This window comes from Engystomops pustulosus, chromosome 6 (genome assembly GCF_040894005.1).
Source record: "Engystomops pustulosus chromosome 6, aEngPut4.maternal, whole genome shotgun sequence".
NCBI lineage: Eukaryota > Metazoa > Chordata > Amphibia > Anura > Leptodactylidae > Engystomops > Engystomops pustulosus.
In genome coordinates this window covers 116,250,087-116,269,132 of record NC_092416.1, presented here as the reverse complement: position 1 = coordinate 116,269,132, position 19,046 = coordinate 116,250,087, and positions in this window count along the sequence as shown.

Here is a 19,046-nt window from a genome sequence, read left to right as displayed (position 1 = left end):
CAGAACACAGTTCTGGCTGTTAGAAGCTGCCATATCCTCCAGATAGAAGAAGATGCCATCTGCGAGTTGTTGGATATACAGTAAATGCTGGTATTACACAGTGACTCACAATTCTGCACTCAATACACAATATTGAGCTTGGCTTTGGTTTTGTTTTAAAGTACAGTTTACATGTCTGTGTGTGTGTGTAATATATATATATATATTGAAACATATACATAGCCTACATAATTAATGGAGCCTCTGGTCTACCACTCTGCCTCCCATCAACCCCGGTCTCTGTATGTATACAGAGAGGCAGCAGTGATGTCATGACCACAGCAGGCTCCCTCTGCAGCCTCTTCCTGTGGCCTGTGTAAGCGTTACATGGACCACAGCCAGGACCTGCAGTGGCTACTGCTGGTTATGACGTCACTGCTGTTCCTCTGTACACTGCTACACCTCTGGCACATTACTGGACTGGAGTGCTAGAAGGGGTAAGTACATCTGCTTTCTTGTTTTGACCCATCCCTCATCTCAGCTCAGGCAACCCCATTAAATAGGGACGGCACTGTATTTGTTATCTGATCAGTAGGTTTAGTTAGTTTAGCATTTGAATTACATTTAGGAATGCAATTCAAGGACAGTCTCCTGAACGCATGTGCACAATGCGAAATCCATGGTGCATAGTATCAGAGTATCATAGTATATAAGGCTGGAAAAAGTCCATCAAGTCCAACCTTTAAGAATTAAATAAATGTTTTATCCTCATAACCCGTGATATTTTTTCTCTCCAGAAAGGCATCCAGGCCTCTCTTGAACATGTATATAGAGTCCACCATAACAACCTCCTGCGGCAGAGAGTTCCATAGTCTCACTGATCTTACAGTAAAGAACCTTTGTCTATGGCTATGGTAGAATTGCCCCCTTGTCCTGGTCACAGGCCTAGGTATAAAAAGATCTTTGGAGAGATCCTTGTACTGTCCGTTCAGGTATTTGTACATTGTAATGAGGTCTCCCCTCAGTCGTCTTTTTTCTAAACTGAATAATCCCAAATTTTGTAATCTGTCAGTGTATTCTAATCCCTCCATTCCCCTAATAATCCTGGTTGCTCTCCTCTGCACCCGTTCCAGCTCTACAATGTCCTTTTTATACACTGGTGCCCAAAACTGTACACAATATTCCATGTGTGGTCTGACCAGGGATTTGTATAAGGGCAAAACTATGTCTTTATCATGAGAATCTATTCCTCTCTTGATACATCCCATAATTTTATTTACTTTAGCAGCAGCCGCCTGGCTCTGGTCACTAAAATTAAGTTTACCATCCACCAATACCCCCAAGTCCTTTTCAGCTCCAGTTTTACTAAGTAATTGACTGTTTAGAACATAATTATACTTTTTGTTTCCATGGCCCAAGTGTATAACTTTACATTTATCTACATTAAACCTAATCAACCATTTATCTGCCCACTCCTCAAGCTTCCACAAATCCCTCTGTAATGCTAAACTATCGACCTCAGTATTTATTACTTTACACAGCTTAGTATCATCTGCAAATTTTGAAACTTGACTGTGTAAACCCACTACAAGGTCATTAATAAAAATATTAAAAAGAAGTGGCCCCAATACTGACCCCTGTGGCACTCCACTGGTAACGTCAACCCAATCTGAGAATGTGCCATTAATGACGACCCTCTGTTTTCTATCACTAAGCCAATTACTTATCCAAATACACAGATTTTCTCCTATTCCCAGCATCCATTTCACTTATCAGCATTTCCTCTGCTGCCTCCATTATATTCGGAGCCTTATAACAAACCCCTAGTAATATTTTATTATTCTTTTTCCCTCCCCTTATCTCCACCCATAGGGACTCCACATTTGCATTTGCGTCACCAATGTCATCTCGTAGGACGAGCTTGAGGCAAGAATTCACATATAAACAAACCCCTCCCCCTTTTTTATTTATATGATCCTTTCTAAAAAGACTATAACCATCTATAGTAACAACCCAGTCATAGCCACTGTCCAGCCATGTCTCGCTGATACCCACTACATCATATTTCCGCTCCAACATCAAGAGTTCCAGTTCCTCCATTTTGTTTGTGAGGCTTCTGGCATTTGTGTACATACACTTTATATGGTTTTCCCTGTCCGTATTCCTTTTGTTCTTATTCCCCAATCTCATTCCAGACCCCCTTCCTCCCCCATGGACTATGACTCTTCCCAGCTCTTTATTTACACTGTCTATTTGCCCTGCACAAGTGTAGTTGCCCTCCCCGCAGGTCTCTAGTTTAACCGGTTCGCGCCCGCCCGCCGTGTATTCACGGCGGCGGTCGCGTCGCGCTGCATGGAGAGGGCTCACGGGCTGAGCCCTCTCCATAGCCGGTAAGTCTTTGCTGCATATTGCAGCAAAGGCTTACCGGTAACACCCGCGATTGGTGCTAGCACCGATCGCGGGTGTTTTCACAGCATGGGCTGCCAGCAAAGCTGCCGGCAGCCTCAAACAGATAGCGGCGCATGGGCGCCGCCATCTTACCTGGTAGGTAGCCTCGGGTCTTCCGAAGACCCGAGGCTATTTCGTTTTAACCCCATCATTACAATGTGCTTTGTACACATTGTAATGAATGAGGAAGAAAATCCCCATATACTGCCATACTGTAGTATGGCAGTATATGATAGGATCGATCAGACAACCTAGGGTTAAAGTACCCTAGGGAGTCTGAAAAATAGTATAAATAAAAATAAAAAAAAGTTAAAAAAAAAAATTATAATAAAAAAAACCTAAAATTTCAAATCACCCCCCTTTCCCTAGAACTGACATAAATATAAATAAACAGTAAAAATCATAAACACATTAGGTATTGACGCATCCGTAAATGCCCGATCTATCAAAATATGATAGCGGTTTTTCAATGCGTTTAACCCCGTAACGGAAAATAGCGCCCAAAGTCGAAAATGGCACTTTTTTGCCATTTTCAAAAATCTAAAAAAATCTATAAAAAGTGATCAAAAGGTCGTACAGTCCTAAAAATGAAATCATTGAACATATTATCAAATTTCGCAAAAAATGATACCACCCACAGCTCCGTACACCATAGTATAAAAAAGTTATTAGCGCCAGAAGTTGGCAAAATCAAAAAAATTATTTTTGTACAGGAGGTTTTAATTTTTGTAAATGTATGAAAACATTATAAAACCTATACAAATTTGGTATCCCCTTAATCGTACCGACCCAAAGAATAAAGTAGACATGTCATTTGGGGCGCTCAGTGAAAGACGTAATATCCAAGCCCACAAGAAAATGGCGCAAATGCGTTTTTTCACCATTTTCATTGCATTTGGAATTTTTTTCCTGCTTCCGAGTACATGGCATGGAATATTTAATACCATCATTATGAAGTGCAATTTGTTACGCAGAAAACAAGCCCTCACACAGCTCTTTACGTGTAAAAATAAAAAAGTTATAGATTTTCGAAGGTGGGGAGTGAAAAATGGACATGAAAAAACAGGAAAGGGCCCGGTCCCCCCAAAACAGCTGCACCCTCCCCATTGAGGTGCAGCCCATCCCTACTGTAGAGTCTGTAGCCGACAGAAAAGTCAGCCCAGTTCTCCATGAACCCAAAACCCTCCATCCTACGCCAACTTTTGAGCCACTTATTTACCTCTCTGATCTCCCGCTGCCTTTCTGGTGTGGCACGTGGTACAGGCAGTATTTCGGAGAAAACTACGTTTGAGGTCCTTGCCCTGAGCTTATGGCCTAAATCCCTGAAATCATTTTTAAGGACCTTCCACCTACCTCTTACTTTGTCATTAGTGCCAATGTGGACCATGACCGCTGGTTCCTCACCAGCCCCTCCCAGTAATCCGTCAACCCGATCCGCAACATGCCGAACCCGAGCACCCGGCAAACAACACACTGTTCGGTATGCACGGTCTTTGTGACAGATTGCCCTGTGTGTTCCCCTAATAATCGAATCTCCCACTACCAGCACCTGTCTGATCTTGCCTGTGCTCCCATTACCCTTCTTGGTGGAGCAGACAGTCCCCTGGTTGCTAGAGGCCATGTCTTGCTGCAGCATTGCTACCCCAGAGCTGATATCCCCCTCATCCGCCAGCCTGGTAAACTTATTGGGGTGCACCAGATCAGGACTAGACTCCCTACAACTCTTCCCTCTACCCTGCCTTCTACATGTTACCCAACTAGCTGCCCCCTCACTCTGCACCTCCATACTTCCCTCCCCACACCCATCTTCCCCAGAGAGTTTGTGCTCCAGGAGCAGCAAACTTCGCTGCATATTGTCAATTGCCTTGAAACTTGCTCATTTAGCTCTTTAAAAAATATTGGCACACTTAGGTAGTATTTGGCAACTAGGTTTCCCTTTTTGGGCAATGTGTGATATATGGGCCTCTCAGGGTCCCATATATGGGTCATGGATAATATGTACTCTGGTACATTTTAGATGTTTTTAACTTTTGGTATCAATTTTGTGATGTATTTATTGATGAAATAAAGACTTGTTTGCCTATACGCACTCTCTTTGCTCTTTCTTGTATATACAGCTTGACTGCATCAATAAGCGCTGAAAGTGCCTAGGACCGAATCAACACTAAATACTGCCCCACATAGTACATTGAAACATTGAGGGTTTTCTTTCATAAACAAAACATTTTTTGCTGCAAGACCACCCATTTAATAGACTTTAAATGAAATTAGAACCAATCTGTAGGGCTCTAGATTGCAAGCCGCCTAGTGGACAGGGACTGAATGTCAGTTCTAGCTGTACAGCCCAGCAAAATATGTGTGCACTATCCAAGTAATCTGAAACCGATATCTGTAGACTCACTACTTGGCCAGTAATTTTATGGCTCTACATACATACATTCATGCTACAACAAAAACAGAGACCTTTTAATTGTTGGCATTGCTGTCTTTTCTCTCACATTTCACTACAGGATATTCTAAAGTCCTTCAAGGAACACAAAGCACCTCTTGTGATGCTGATAAGCCACAGGACAGTCACTCGTTCCTGACATATCTGTTCTATAAAAAAAAACAAAAAAACAAATCAATGGTGGCGAGATCTGGCACCTGAATACAGAAAGACGGTTGATGTACCAAAGATTGTCTTCATTAAACTCATTAATATTCATGGAGAGTAGAAGATCTGACACTTGCGAGGACTCACTAACCTTTTCTCATATTAGATTTTTACTTCTTAACACAATTACAGTCCAGCAATGACTTAATTAATGCTGCTTTTCGTCAGCTGCTTTAAAGAGCTGTCAATTTGGTTGCGCTGAAGCTGTCATTGAAAGAGAAAGACAGTCATCCGGACTGAGGAAGGAACAGGAAGGAATTCAAACACTTAATAAGATTCAAAGTGCCATGAAACCACATATCACCTCACTTTCTCCGAATTACAACCCCTCCCCCTAAGTCCTCTCCATATGCATAATTCTGCAGGGATGCAAATGTTTCCGATGCCTGCAGTGTAAACTATTATTAGATGTTTGGAGGGGAACATATATACTCCCTTGGGGGATGAGAGCAGACAGATTGAAATGGTTCTTGGAACAACTCAGGAATCTGCAGTCAGGGCAGGCAAAATACCAGGCACTTGTGTATTAGGCCACTGAAGAATGTTGATAACTTGAGGTTGTGTTCACATGCAACATTGTGTTGCCTATTGTGTTTTCAAAGGCAGGGTAAAGGCTCCTCCTGCATAAAGACTCCTCAACATGTGATTACAGAAGAAGCCTTTGCATTGCGTTTCATAACACAACGCTAACGCAATGCAAACATCACTTGGGGATGAAGCCTAAGCCAAGCTCTTCTCCCTGCCTTTAATCCTACCCAGTAGTGTTCCCCCCATATCCCCCTAGTGGCCCCCACACTGTTTAATGTGCTTCACATTGTATAACACTTCTACAGGTTGTCCTGGGGCCCATTAACGCTGTATAATGTCTTCTTTCAGTGAAATCCCAAACTGTACAAGCTGTAATGTGATCCCCAAACTAATACTACTTCTTTCCTGTAACCCCATAGATTAAATGTCCTATTTCTGTAACCCCTCACTTTTGCCCTCTTTTCTCTTGTGCTCCCTAAAAATAATGCCCAATTTTGCTGCCCCTCCCAATTAAAATAACCTCTTTTCTTCATGTTTTTATGAGGCCCTCTGCAAACGATGAGTGCAGATTCATTATGTGTGGGTCTTTATATGGGTCTTTTATCATGGGCAGGTGAGCGCCATCATTACATCATGCCTAGCAGCTTCTGCTGCACAAAGCAGTGGGAGAGGCCAAATAGTGGAGATCATTACCAGTCATTCCCTACCTCTACATTACACATTGCAGAGGTTCACAGTAAGGACATATCTCCCACCGCCAAGGACAACAGGCCAGACCCACATATTTGGGATAATCTAAGACAGTTGGGAATTATACTTTTTTGTATATAGATTGATAACACTGCTAGAGCAACAAGCATTGTTGCAAGCAATGGTTTCCGTTCCAGATCAAGACAATAACAGGAGGACCAATCTGTTTATAGTTGGAGCATAAAAACAAGACAGGATAAAGAGAGCCTCTGGTAAAAGAAAGAAAAAGAGATGAAAAAAAATTGCACTGGGTCAAAAAGTAGAAGAGGGAGGAGGAGCGTGTAGCATGAAGACGATATGTTCAGGACAATGAGCTCCTGACTGGTGAACAATAAAAGAAAAGAGATTGTGACAAGTTTATAATGTGAACCTGGGAAGCGCGTGACGCCAGTGCTGCACAATTGTCATAGTCTCCAGAGCTTCTATTTTTCCATTAAAAGCAAATGTTCATCAGTCTACTAAACAAAATCAATGCGGGAAAACAGGCCTCTAGCAAATGCCAGTGTTTTATGTAGCTTGGATGGAGTTACACAATTAAAGTCAACCTGCCTCATTAAGATGAAGGGAACAAATCCTTCTAATCTCTGCACCGCAACGGAAAGAGAATTCATTTCACCAGCGGCCATTTTTACTTTCCTTTAAACTTTATAAACAGTAGCAAAATACAGCAGTTTATGTACAGACATTTACATGCAGCAGTCCATTTCTTCCTCACCTGGGAAATACACATGTGGTGATTTACAGAGCACTTGATTGCAACTGCTTGAAAACTTCTAAGGGGCCATTACACCCCAATACTATTTTAAATGTTAATTTGATTCTTTAAACTTCAACATTCAAGCAGCAGATTAGCAGTTGAGTCTAGAGTCTGACACCCTACGCATGTCCAGATTTTCATGACCTGTTCTAAAGATAGGTCATTCATCTAGAAGAAGGGGTCTCTGTGCTTTTCATTGCCTAGAATTAACCAGTATGAAATTTTTCTAAGAAATAATGGACAGTACAGTATATTGATCAAGGTTTCTGATGCAGATTTTGTCCACTGCTCTTGTGATCTTGCCCTGAGGCTACTGGGATCCAGGCGTATCACACATTTGGCTGGAGAGGTGGAAGGATGCCTGGTGCCCGGCCATTGGTATGGGGATAGATAGTCAGTATGGAGAGACACATGTATGCAAATTTGCAGCTGGAAATATGTCCCCAGAACGTTCCTGTGCATGGGGCCTAAAGCACTGAATTTGGAGGTGCAGACCTAGGTGTAGAGTGGAAGAAGTGTAAAGGCCTGTCATTTCTGTACACTCCATGGCCCACATTTATCTAAAAGCAGTGTAAACTGCACTAGGTGCAGTTTTCCTGTGAAGTGTGTAGGGTACAGCAGATTCAGTAATTGTGGTGCACGTTCTTCATTAATCTGGTGCTCCTTGCACTGCTCCAACAGAGTGCACTAACTTTTAGTGCAATTTTAACATAGAGCATGCAACACAGTTCTGACACTACATGATAATTGTAGTGCATGTTCCTAATATGCACCGCAATGCCCCTTTCAGTGCGGAATTTTGTCTCGTTTTGGGTATACATGTGCAAGCAATTTGCACTGAATGGGATCCCCCCCAACTGTTCAAGAAAGGTGCATATGGACAGGGCTAGATAGTGCTGGGGGGTATTGTGCACTTTAAGGGAGAGTATTAAGTTGAGGTGCCTCCTTCTTCCCCCTCATATGCCGGTGGAATGTCCGGGCATTCCAGTGGAACCTAGTCCACAGTTTATGTCCCTGGTTTTTTCTTTGCTTGCTCCATCCACTTGGTGCCAATATGGTAAGGCCTGGCTTACATTAGCACAGGGTAAGGTGGTGTCTACTAGTGCTCAAGAGAGGTTGGCGGTCACTTATATATATGACTGCCCTTAGTTGTAAACACCTTGCCGGTGTTGCTTTTCACTTCCAGATTTATTGTTTCCTTGATGTCACCAACAGTTTTATGATTAGACAGATTTTAAAAGGCTGGAGGTGGGAAGTCACATCCTCACACCCTATTTCCTATACTCTTTTGCGTCCTTGGTGCAAGCTTGTCCATTAATTTGTGCATATACACATGCATCTCTCTTGTTTTCCCTGGCTTTTAGTTTGGCCTGTTTTGGAACTTTTAGGATTGGTGAGCTCCTTCCCCCTTCAGCCTACAGGGCTGAAAGATGGGGATGAACAAGCTCTCTTCCTGTTGGGTGGAGGTCGGAACTCAGTGTAGGGGTACACGACTCTCCTGGTGGCCGAAGGATAAAAAGTTTTTGAGTATTGCCTGGAAGTCTGTAGTGCCAAGAGTCCATCTGGGCAGACTGCTTCAGAGCAGTAATTCTGGAAATAATGGGCCTTACATTGATATAGTTTTTGATGCCTTGTTAAGACACCACTGAATAAATAGCTGTGACTTTGTACCACCCAACAGGAAGTCTTGTGTCTATTTATTTATTTTTAGATAATGTTAACTTATAGAGATAATTACAGGTAAGAAAAGGGATTAATGTCCTTAAATTGCCCCTTATGTCGTGATTTAGGTTATGTTCTGCCTACTACCAGTCTGAAAAGATCATGCAAAGTAAAAAAAAAAAACTGGTGAAAGGGCTTTAATAAATGTGGGCCAATATGTAAATCACAGGAGTAGTTGAGCAACAATCAAGGCTGCAGCATGGTGGAGAGCTTGGAGTAAGACTAGGATAGATACAGTAATTTTGTCGTGGCATTAAAACAGACAGAAGAAAGCAAAGGGAGATCTTTATCAGAAGCCCTGAAATAATTGCATAGCTTTGCGAACCGCAAACCGCGCCACATCCTCACACCCTATTTCCTATACTCTTTTGCGTCCTTGGTGCAAGCTTGTCCATTAATTTGTGCATATGCACATGCATCTCTCTTGTTTTCCCTGGCTTTTAGTTTGGCCTTTTTTGGAACTTTTAGGATTGGTGAGCTCCCTCCCCCTTCAGCCTACTGGCTAGGTGGGATACTTAGACATGATGTCTTTCTCGGCCAGAACACAGTGAGGATTAAGATCCGCTTGTCAAAAAACAATTCTTATGGCGGCTGGGTTAGTTTAAGCTCAGTTTCTGCCCTGGTATGTGCTTTTTCTTTGTCTCAGCAGTTTTTACGGTCTCCCCTATAGGGTGATCCATCTTCAAGAGATGCCTGTTGGTTATTGGGGTGGAACCTGCTGAGTATGGGACACACTTGTTCTGCAGTGGTGTCGCTCCAAAAAGCCAGATCTGGATGTGGTGGTCTTCGTTCTTTACATGTAATAAATCTCTTGTAATAAATTTCTTTGCTTGTTTTTCTTTGTTTCAGGCTCAGGTCACCCTTCTCTTACACACCATTCAGTTTGGATCCTCAGCCACTTTTATATTTTCTGGGTGGCCCAGAGGGCCGAATCTCGCAATGGGGACAAGAATTTGGGTTTTTATGTTTCTGAGTTCTTCTGGCGGAGCATCTGTGGATAGAATTGGTCTCAAATATTGCCCGAGGTGGTGGACATAAGCTGGGTACCCAGTTATACTGGTGATCAATTGACTACTGACTATGATGCGCTCTGATGTCAACCAATTTACAGCCTTTTTCTTAGAAGTTATATTGGTGTGGTCAGAAATGGTTCGGAGGCTTGTGTGGTAAGGGGCCAGAGGTGCAGGTGCAGTGGATCGGGTGAGAGGAACAATTAATTCACTCATGTCCCAGGTTCATTAGATTAAAGTCCAGAGTTGTAGTTTGCAAGAGGGAATTAGGAGGCAACAACAGTGCCCTCACGCTCCCCGATGGGGTGTACCTTAACTATATTTGCCTTGACATTTTCCTATCAGGGCTGAAAGATGGGGTTGAACAAGCTCTCTTCCTGTTGGGTGGTGGTCGGAACTCAGTGTAGGGGTACACGACTCTCCTGGTGGCGGAAGGATAAAAAGTTTTTGAGTATTGCCTGGAAGTCTGTAGTGCCAGACGTGAGTCCATCTGGGCAGACTGCTTCAGAGCAGTAATTCTGGAAATAATGGGCCTTACATTGATATAGTTTTTGATGCCTTGTTAAGACACCACTGAATAAATAGCTGTGACCTTGTACCACCCAACAGGAAGTCTTGTGTCTATTTATTTTTAGATAATGTTAACTTATAGAGATAATTACAGGTAAGAAAGGGGATTAATGTCCTTAAATTGCCCCTTATGTTGTGATTTAGGTTATGTTCTGCCTACTACCAGTCTGAAAAGAACATGCAAAGTAAAAAAAAAACTGGTGAAGGGGCTTTAATAAATGTGGGCCAATATGTAAATCACAGGAGTAGTTGAGCAACAATCAAGGCTGCAGCATGGTGGAGAGTTTGGAGTAAGACTAGGATAGATACAGTAATTTTGTTGTGGCATTAAAACAGACAGAAGAAAGCAAAGGGAGATCTTTATCAGAAGCCCTGAAATAATTGCATAGCTTTGCGAACCGCCAGGAATTGCAATTATTATCACTGTTACGGCAGCTCCATGCCAAAGGGATGAGCGAGAAGGAGGGCATGGCTAGCCCACTGCATACATCAGGAGGCCTATGCATCTTCATGTATCTGGCGGTGCCTGAGGGGTGGGGCTTACATCATATGTCAGTGCACAAGCGCCAGTGTATGATAAATTTTCCCCATAGAGAGAATTGATGTTTAAGAAGAACAATATAATCCTTATCTTTCTAAAACCCTTATGGCAAAGAACTGATCCTCATTACACCTGTCCTGGCAAGACAGGCAGCTCTGAAGCATCTGGTAACCATGTTATTTCCATGATGCTGATGCATTTCTGATGAAGGCGATTTCCTGCAATTGTCTAAACAAAGAACCTGTGAGATTTATTGCCCATCAAATAGGCAGAAGGCTCCAATCTGCAGGCGGCTGGTTAAATGACGGCAGTACGGGAGACAAAGGAGCCGCCATAAGGAGAATTAGCCTCCTATAGACCGGATTCATATTTATTTACCTAATAACCACGAGGAAGGAGCAGCAATTAGTAAATAAATACACTTGTCGCTGCTCTCATCAATTAATTTCCCCCATCAGTTGGGGAAGCAGTGAATTATGCTCCAGATGTTAATGAGTCCCCGCTGAGGCGATAAGTCACACTCCCGTTTTGTGGTGTGATTTTGGCTGTACACTTTTGTGTGTGTTAAACCATATTTATTAGCTGAAACCCATTATTATTTTGAACAAGGTATAATTCAGTTGTCAAGCTCCAGCAATGGAAAGACGAGATTTAATCAGCGACTGCTACTTTGCCGCTGAGCATAAAACAATGCAGGTTTCATGAACCAATCACGCCAGGGTGGAAAAAATGGGATTAATTAGTATTGTACAGGAACAGGCTGCATGCTCATTAAAACCTTGTGAGTTGCCTCTTGATAAACTGCTGCTTGATGGGGCTGCATTAATGTGACAAGCCTAAGACTCTGCACCCGATCTGTACTTATTCTCCCCACAGCTTCATTTAGTAGGATTGACCCTCTCTGGCTTCCGTTTGTGCACTGAGCCATAAATGATGTGTTTAGAGGTAAGTAGTCACAGTTAGTTGCTGTTTCAGGGAACAGATTATAGATATTCTAGGATTATTCGTTGATGTGCTTTCAATAGAACTGAGTTCACAAATATTGTTGTTGATCCAGCAGTACTGTTCACAGTTTCTTTTTAAGTTCCAACACTCGAATACCTAGATTGTAGACCTTTACCATGTAATACTAGAAATAAAGCTGATCACTGCTGCTATAACTTCATCCATCTCCATGAAACCATAAGAGGTTTCCACATTTGTCTGCTATGTAGATGCTTAACCCCTTAACGCTCTGCGCCGTAGCTCTACGGCGCAGAGGTATAAGGGATGTATGAAGAGGGCTCACGGGCTGAGTCCTCTTCATACAGAGGTGGGGGTTTTTGCATTTTGCACAAAACCCCCACCGCTAATAACCGCGGTCGGTGCTTGCACCGATCCCGGCTATTAACCCTGTAAACGCCGCCCGCAAAGTCGCGGGCGGCGTTTAAAAGACGGCGGCGCGTGGGCGCCGCCATCTTTTTTTCGATCGCCACGCCCCCGAACGTCATCGGGGGGCGGCGATCGGTTACCATGGTAGCCTCGGGTCTTCTCTTGACACGAGGCTACATGGTTTATGCAGGTTCGTTACAATGAGCCAGTGGCTCATTGTAATGTAAGACCTGCAAAAACGCCATATATTGCAATACTGTAGTATTGCAGTATATGGTAGGAGCGATCTGATCATCTAGGGTTATTGTACCCTAGATGGTCTAAAAAATAGTGAAAAAAAAAAGAAAAAAAAAAGTTTAAAAAATAAAAAAAATTAATAAAATATTAAAAGTTCAAATCACCCCCCTTTCCCTAGAACGGATATAAAACATAACAAACAGTAAAAATCACAGACATATTAGGTATCGCCGCGTCCCAAAATGCCCGATCTATCAAAATATAAAAACGGTTACGGCCGGCGGTGACCTCCGAGGTGGGAAATGGCGCCCAAATGTCCGAAATGCGACTTTTACACCTTTTTACATAACATAAAAAATGAAATAAAAAATGATCAAAATGTCGCACAGACCTCAAAATGGTAGCAATGAAAACGTCGCCTCATTTCGCAAAAAATGACCCCTCACACATTTCCATGCGCCAAAGTATGAAAAAGTTATTAGCGTCACAAGATGGCAAAAAATTTTTTTTCTTTTTTGTACACATTCGTTTAATTTTTGAAAATGTATTAAAACACAATAAAACCTATATAAATTTGGTATCACCGCGATCGCACCGAACCAAAGAATAAAGTAGGTGTGTTATTTGGAGCGAAGAGTGAAAGTCGTAAAAACTGAGCCCACAAGAACGTGACGCACGTGCAGTTTTTTTTCAATTTTTCCACATTTGGAATTTTTTTTCAGCTTCGCAGTACACGGCATGTTAAAATAAATAACATTACGGGAAAGTAAAATTTGTTACGCACAAAATAAGCCCTCACACAGGTCTGTACACGTAAAAATTAAAAAGTTATGGATTTTTGAAGTTGGAGAGCGAGAAATGAGCCGGAAAACCCTCCGTCCTTAAGGGGTTAAGGAGACCTGCAGTGTATAGCAAAGGGGAGGAACCCAACAGCATCCTAAATACAAAGAGGTAGTTTAAAGGGGTTGTCCACTTACAGCAAATAATTGATATTATTTGTGTAAGGATTCCTTTAATAATAATCCCTTTATTCTATATAACGCACACAGATTATGCAGCGCTGCAAAGAGCTTGCCAAATCAATTATACCATTTTCCAATATACTCTCTGTATAAATTCTTTACTTTTTTCTAGATCTTTGCTTGCTGTCCTAAGGAAGCTTCATGTTTACTTCTAGTGTAAAAGAATATGTCCATGGTCATGTGATGGACACACAGGTGCACAAGCCGTATCACACAGCTCTGTTTACTCTCTATGATACGGTAATAACGGCTCATGCACCCGCATGTCCATTACAAGACTATGGACCGATTTCTACCACTGGAAGTAAACATAGAAGCTTTCTATAGAAGGACAGCAAACAGAGAACTAAAAACCTCCTGTATAAAAATTATTTTTTTGATTTTGCCATCTTCTGGCGCTAATAACTTTTTTATACTTTGGTGTACGGTGGGTGGTGCCATTTTTTTGCGACATTTGATAATATTTTCAATGATATCATTTTTAAGACTGTACGACCTTTTGATCACTTTATATAGATTTTTTTATATTTATCAAAATGGCAAAAAAGTGCCATTTTCAACTTTGGGCGCTATTTTACGTTACGGGGTTAAACGCATTGAAAAACCGTTAATATATTTTGATAGATCGGGCATTTTTGGACGCGTCGATACCTAATGTGTTTATGAGTTTTACTGTTTATTTATATTTATGTGAGTTCTAGGGAAAGGGGGTGATTTGAATTTTTAGGTTTTTTTATTATAATTTTTTTTTTTTACTTTTTTAAATTTTTCTTTTTACTATTTTTCAGACTCCCTAGGGTACTTTAACCGTAGGTTGTCTGATCGATCCTATCATATACTGCCATACTACAGTATGGGGATTTTCCTCCTCATTCATTACAATGTGTTATCAGCCCATTGTAATGAAGGGGTTAAAACTAAATAGCCTCGGGTCTTCCGAAGACCCGAGGCTACCATGGAGATGGATCACCGCTTCCCGATGACGTCACGGGGAGCGAAGATCCCAGGCAAGATGGCGGCGCCCATGAGCCGCAATCTTTTTGAGGCTGCCAGCAGCCATCGCTGTGATAAGACCTGCGATCGGTGCTAGCAAAGACTTATCGGCTATAGTGAGCCCTCTCCATGCAGCGGGACCCGACCGCCACCATGAATACACGGTGGGCGGCCGCGAACCAGTTAATGTACAAGCACAGGTGAAAGATTGGTGTAAAGTTAAAAACCTTTTTCCTAGCACTCCACTAAGCTAAAATAAGCTCTTTTCTAATTTACGTTAGCCATCTATCAAGTTTTGCCAAGGGGTGTCCTAGCCTGCCACAAGAGATGGGGGGAGGGGATTTTGTGGGCAGCGTCACTAGAAGACATTCGTGCTCCCAGTCCATGACCCAATATCAAGTTGCAACGCAATGTGCATGAGGTAAGCAGCATGTCTTTCAATACTGCAATGTGCTATTCTGCAGAGGAGGGAAGATATTTGCACAGGGGAGAAGGTAATTAACCATGTAAATGCAGTGCTGCACTGAGGAGACTAACTGTTATCTGTTTATATGAGCCCTCAGTGCTGTGGCCTCAGTGCCCTTAGCTGATGTCACAGCCAGGAAGTTTTGCCACTTCATGAGAAGTATTGGAGGATTTTACAGATAGAGTTGACATATCAGGATAGAAAGAAGCCAGCAGCATGATATAGGTATTGTTGTCATTGTTGTCAAAGGCTCTATTCAGCAATGCTAAAAGCTATAATACAGTATCTGCCAAGGGCCTGTAATAAGCAGAAGTTATTTATAAAAAAAGTTTAGTTATAATGCCAATTTGATGATCTTAGTGTAATGCTTGGGAAGTAAATGAAGGATGCAATGTCTTGGAAGAGAACTTAGAGATAAAGTTAACATTGTCAGTAACTGTAACATCTGTGGGGGCCAAGCGGTTTCCAGTCAGCCTTATATATTCTCACTAATAAAAGCTCTTTCCTTATCACTCTGCCCTTCATCTTTAAACCATGAGTGTTACATCTTGACTTCTGGCGTATGATTCTCTATTATTTTGATGGTGCAAGTTAACACCAGAGCTAAGATCGTCTATAAATGGGCCTCGGCAGTCGCTTCGGATGGCTCACTTCAGCGCAGTCATTTATGTAGAAATCAATAGCTGCAAATGAAATTACTCCAAAGGTGGTGGATTTGCATATGTTCCCGGCAGTCGGGTGAGCAGCTTCTGATTTGACAATTGGCAGAAACATTTGAGAATGCCACTAAACACTTTCCTTCTGAGTTTGTTTACTGAATGTTTCCATATGTTTTCTATGTAGATGTGAAAATCTTGAAACGCTCTCCTACCTCTGAATATTCATTTAGGTGTGGGAACAAGGAGGTAAAACATACAGCACAACAGCATCCAATTGCTGCTTCGATGCGGATGTGGGGCCATGGAAATAGGCGATTACTAATAAGAGGAGGTCTTCAGCTTTGATGGATGGCTGTTGGGTGCAGCAATATGTAATGTCCCCACATGCCTAATCTGCAGCAGTGAGTCCTGCAATATCCTGTAATAGCAATGACAGGAATTTATAAGGCCATGGTCTTTACCAAGCTAAACTTCATGATAGATTCCTTTTGATTAAATTCTTTGGGTTGGTTGATCAGATTGCTGGGAGATAACATTTTAGGAAGCAAAACAAGACCCCAAGATTTAATCCTGTTGAACTATTGTTGTTAACCTGTCCTGCAACCAAAAAGAGATTTGGCGCAATCTCTCAAATTGAATAAGTGGTGGAAAACAAACCCTCTGTCATCCCTGCAGGCAGGGCACTTCCTCCAGCAGATATACTGCCCTGATAATGACAAATTCATTTCAGGAACCTGCATGGTGAAACAGTAAACTTCCTTCTTCTGGCAGTTGCTGGGTAGTAGAGCAGACAAGTAACAGTAAGTCAGAGATGGACCATTGCTCACACAAGAACAAAGAAAAACGTCAGAGAGCAATACTGGGAGAGACAAGACACGGAGGGACAAACAACAGATAATAACAAAGTCAGACAAAACATAGTCAAATTCAAGATGGCGGCAAGGCACAGAATCATATAGTAAGAGAATGGTAGAATAAACGTAGCTGAGATTGGATAAACAGAATAGGAATTACCAGTAACCTCTGATGGAACTGGGCAGAATACAAAGGAAGTAATTGATGCCACCCCCAGAAGCTGACTGGTTCAGCTTTCCATCACTCAAGCCACAACTGCACGCAAAACAAACTCTAAGGGCCCTTTCACACTTGCGTTTTTCACGCGCGTTTTCTGCGCGTGCTTTTGACGCGCAGAACTTGCATTGCACTCTGACCCATTGTAACCAATGGGTCTTTTCAGACTCGCATTTTTTTTCACGCACACACGTGCGTTCTTTTTTAATGCACGTTTAAATCTCGACATGCTCTACTTTTGAAAGTCTATGGAGATGCATCAAAGATGCATCAAAAACACATTGCACTCTGAGACACTTGCAAGTGCAATGCAAGTGCAGTGCGTTTTTCACGCATCAATTGCCATAGAAAAGATAGAGCTCAGTCGATTTCATGCGCATTTTCTGCATGTGAAAAACGCATTGAAATTGCATTGAAATTGCATTGAAAACGCGCGTGAAAAACTGAGACACTGAACAACCTCTGACTGAAAACTGATCAGACTCTGACGTGATCTGCAACGCAAGTGTGGAAGGGGTCTAACTCACACTCAGATTTCCCCAAGGAAAAGATTCTGAAAGGGAACTTTCAATCAAAGGCAGCCCTGGGTGTGGTTTTCAAGCACAGAAGCGGAAACCTGATTTCACGCAGAGCAAGTTCTGACAACCATAGTGTAACATACTGAGAAATTATTTAAATTCTGGTCCCACATACTTATTGCGATCCATAAACTGTATAATGTCCCGTAAACTAGCCCCACACTGTACACTGTTATAGTATGCTGTCCTGTAGCCAACACGCTTTATGTTGAACACACTGTATAATGTTCTACATTGTGGCCCATACATTTTTATAAAACACTCTTTTTTGTGACCTATGACTATACTTTCTTAGTAGTAGCCTCTAAAGTTTATAATGACGACTAAAACAATGGCTCTAAAGTAAAATACTCCACATATTATGATGGCAGATGGCAAAGCCATTTATTGTGGCTTCGACATCTAAGAATGCCTTCATCTTGGCCATCACACTTTTTGATGCGCCCAGATAGGTATAAAGTACCTAAACCCCTACACTTAATATCCATTATTGTGACTTTCCCATGCACCTGCTGCCCCCTATCACATTCTCTGCGAGGCAGACTGCTTCTTTTTTTCCTTATTGTCATACAGACTTTCTATGCCCTACTACTCACATAGACAGGTCCCTATGTCCCATCTCTCACACAGAGAGCTTCTTCATGCTTCCTTCTCTTTCATACTTTGTATGAACTAATTCTCACAGGGTAAATCTTTCACAACAAATGTCTTCCATGCCCCCCTTCATTCTTTGTGGGAAGCTAAACACAACTCACTGTTCCCCCCTTGTTTTGTATTGGGTGAAATATGTTAGAAAGCAGTGTAGACATAATAGGAAACAGGAAAATCCAAATATGTCACTTATCGAGTGCAGCGATGATAGGTAAGGAATGCTTATTACTGCACAATTCTCCCTCTGATCAATTTATAAAGACTAATTTGTGCAAGACTAAATTCCAATAGGGCATTTAGTTCATCAGTTGGAAATAAGGCTGAACACCATAGCATTATGATTTATGGTACCTGACTCCACCTTTATGCAAAACCTTTAACGTGCTCCAATTTGAATTTATAAAAAAACATTTTGTATACTTATAGCTGTTTATTGATCTTCAGTTTTTTTTTTATTATTATATACAGTTTCTAGCTCGATACAGACAGAAAGCCAAACTTTTTAGCTACCAGAGGATAGTGCATTGTGGGAGCTAAGATACAGATAAGTTTAAATAAAGCACCCTCTACACTCTCAACAGTGGGGTTTCTACAGTAGTTATAGCATAAGGGGTTCTACAGCATGCCTTTATGATATATCTAAGCATTTGCATTACAATATAATTGTGTGTTTTAACTTACCTGGCTCCCTAAAAAATCCTCAGTTTAGTCCCAAGGGTGCTGCTCACTCCTTAGCTCTCAGCCCCCACCTCCTTCAAAAGAACAACGCTACACAAGTTATGTGTTGTTTTTTTAAATATATGCAAACTAAAGACAACCCCGGGGACTAAACAGAGGATTTTGTCAGGCAGCCAGGTAAGTAAAAAAACACACAATTATATTGGAATGCAAATGCTTAGAGACAGCAGAAAGGCATATTTGCAATGCAAGTGTCCGGGCCCCATCATGTGACCTGACATACTAAAGATTGGAGGATGTGCACCACTATATACATACTATGTTGCACATTGTACAGCATAATATATCACATATATGTG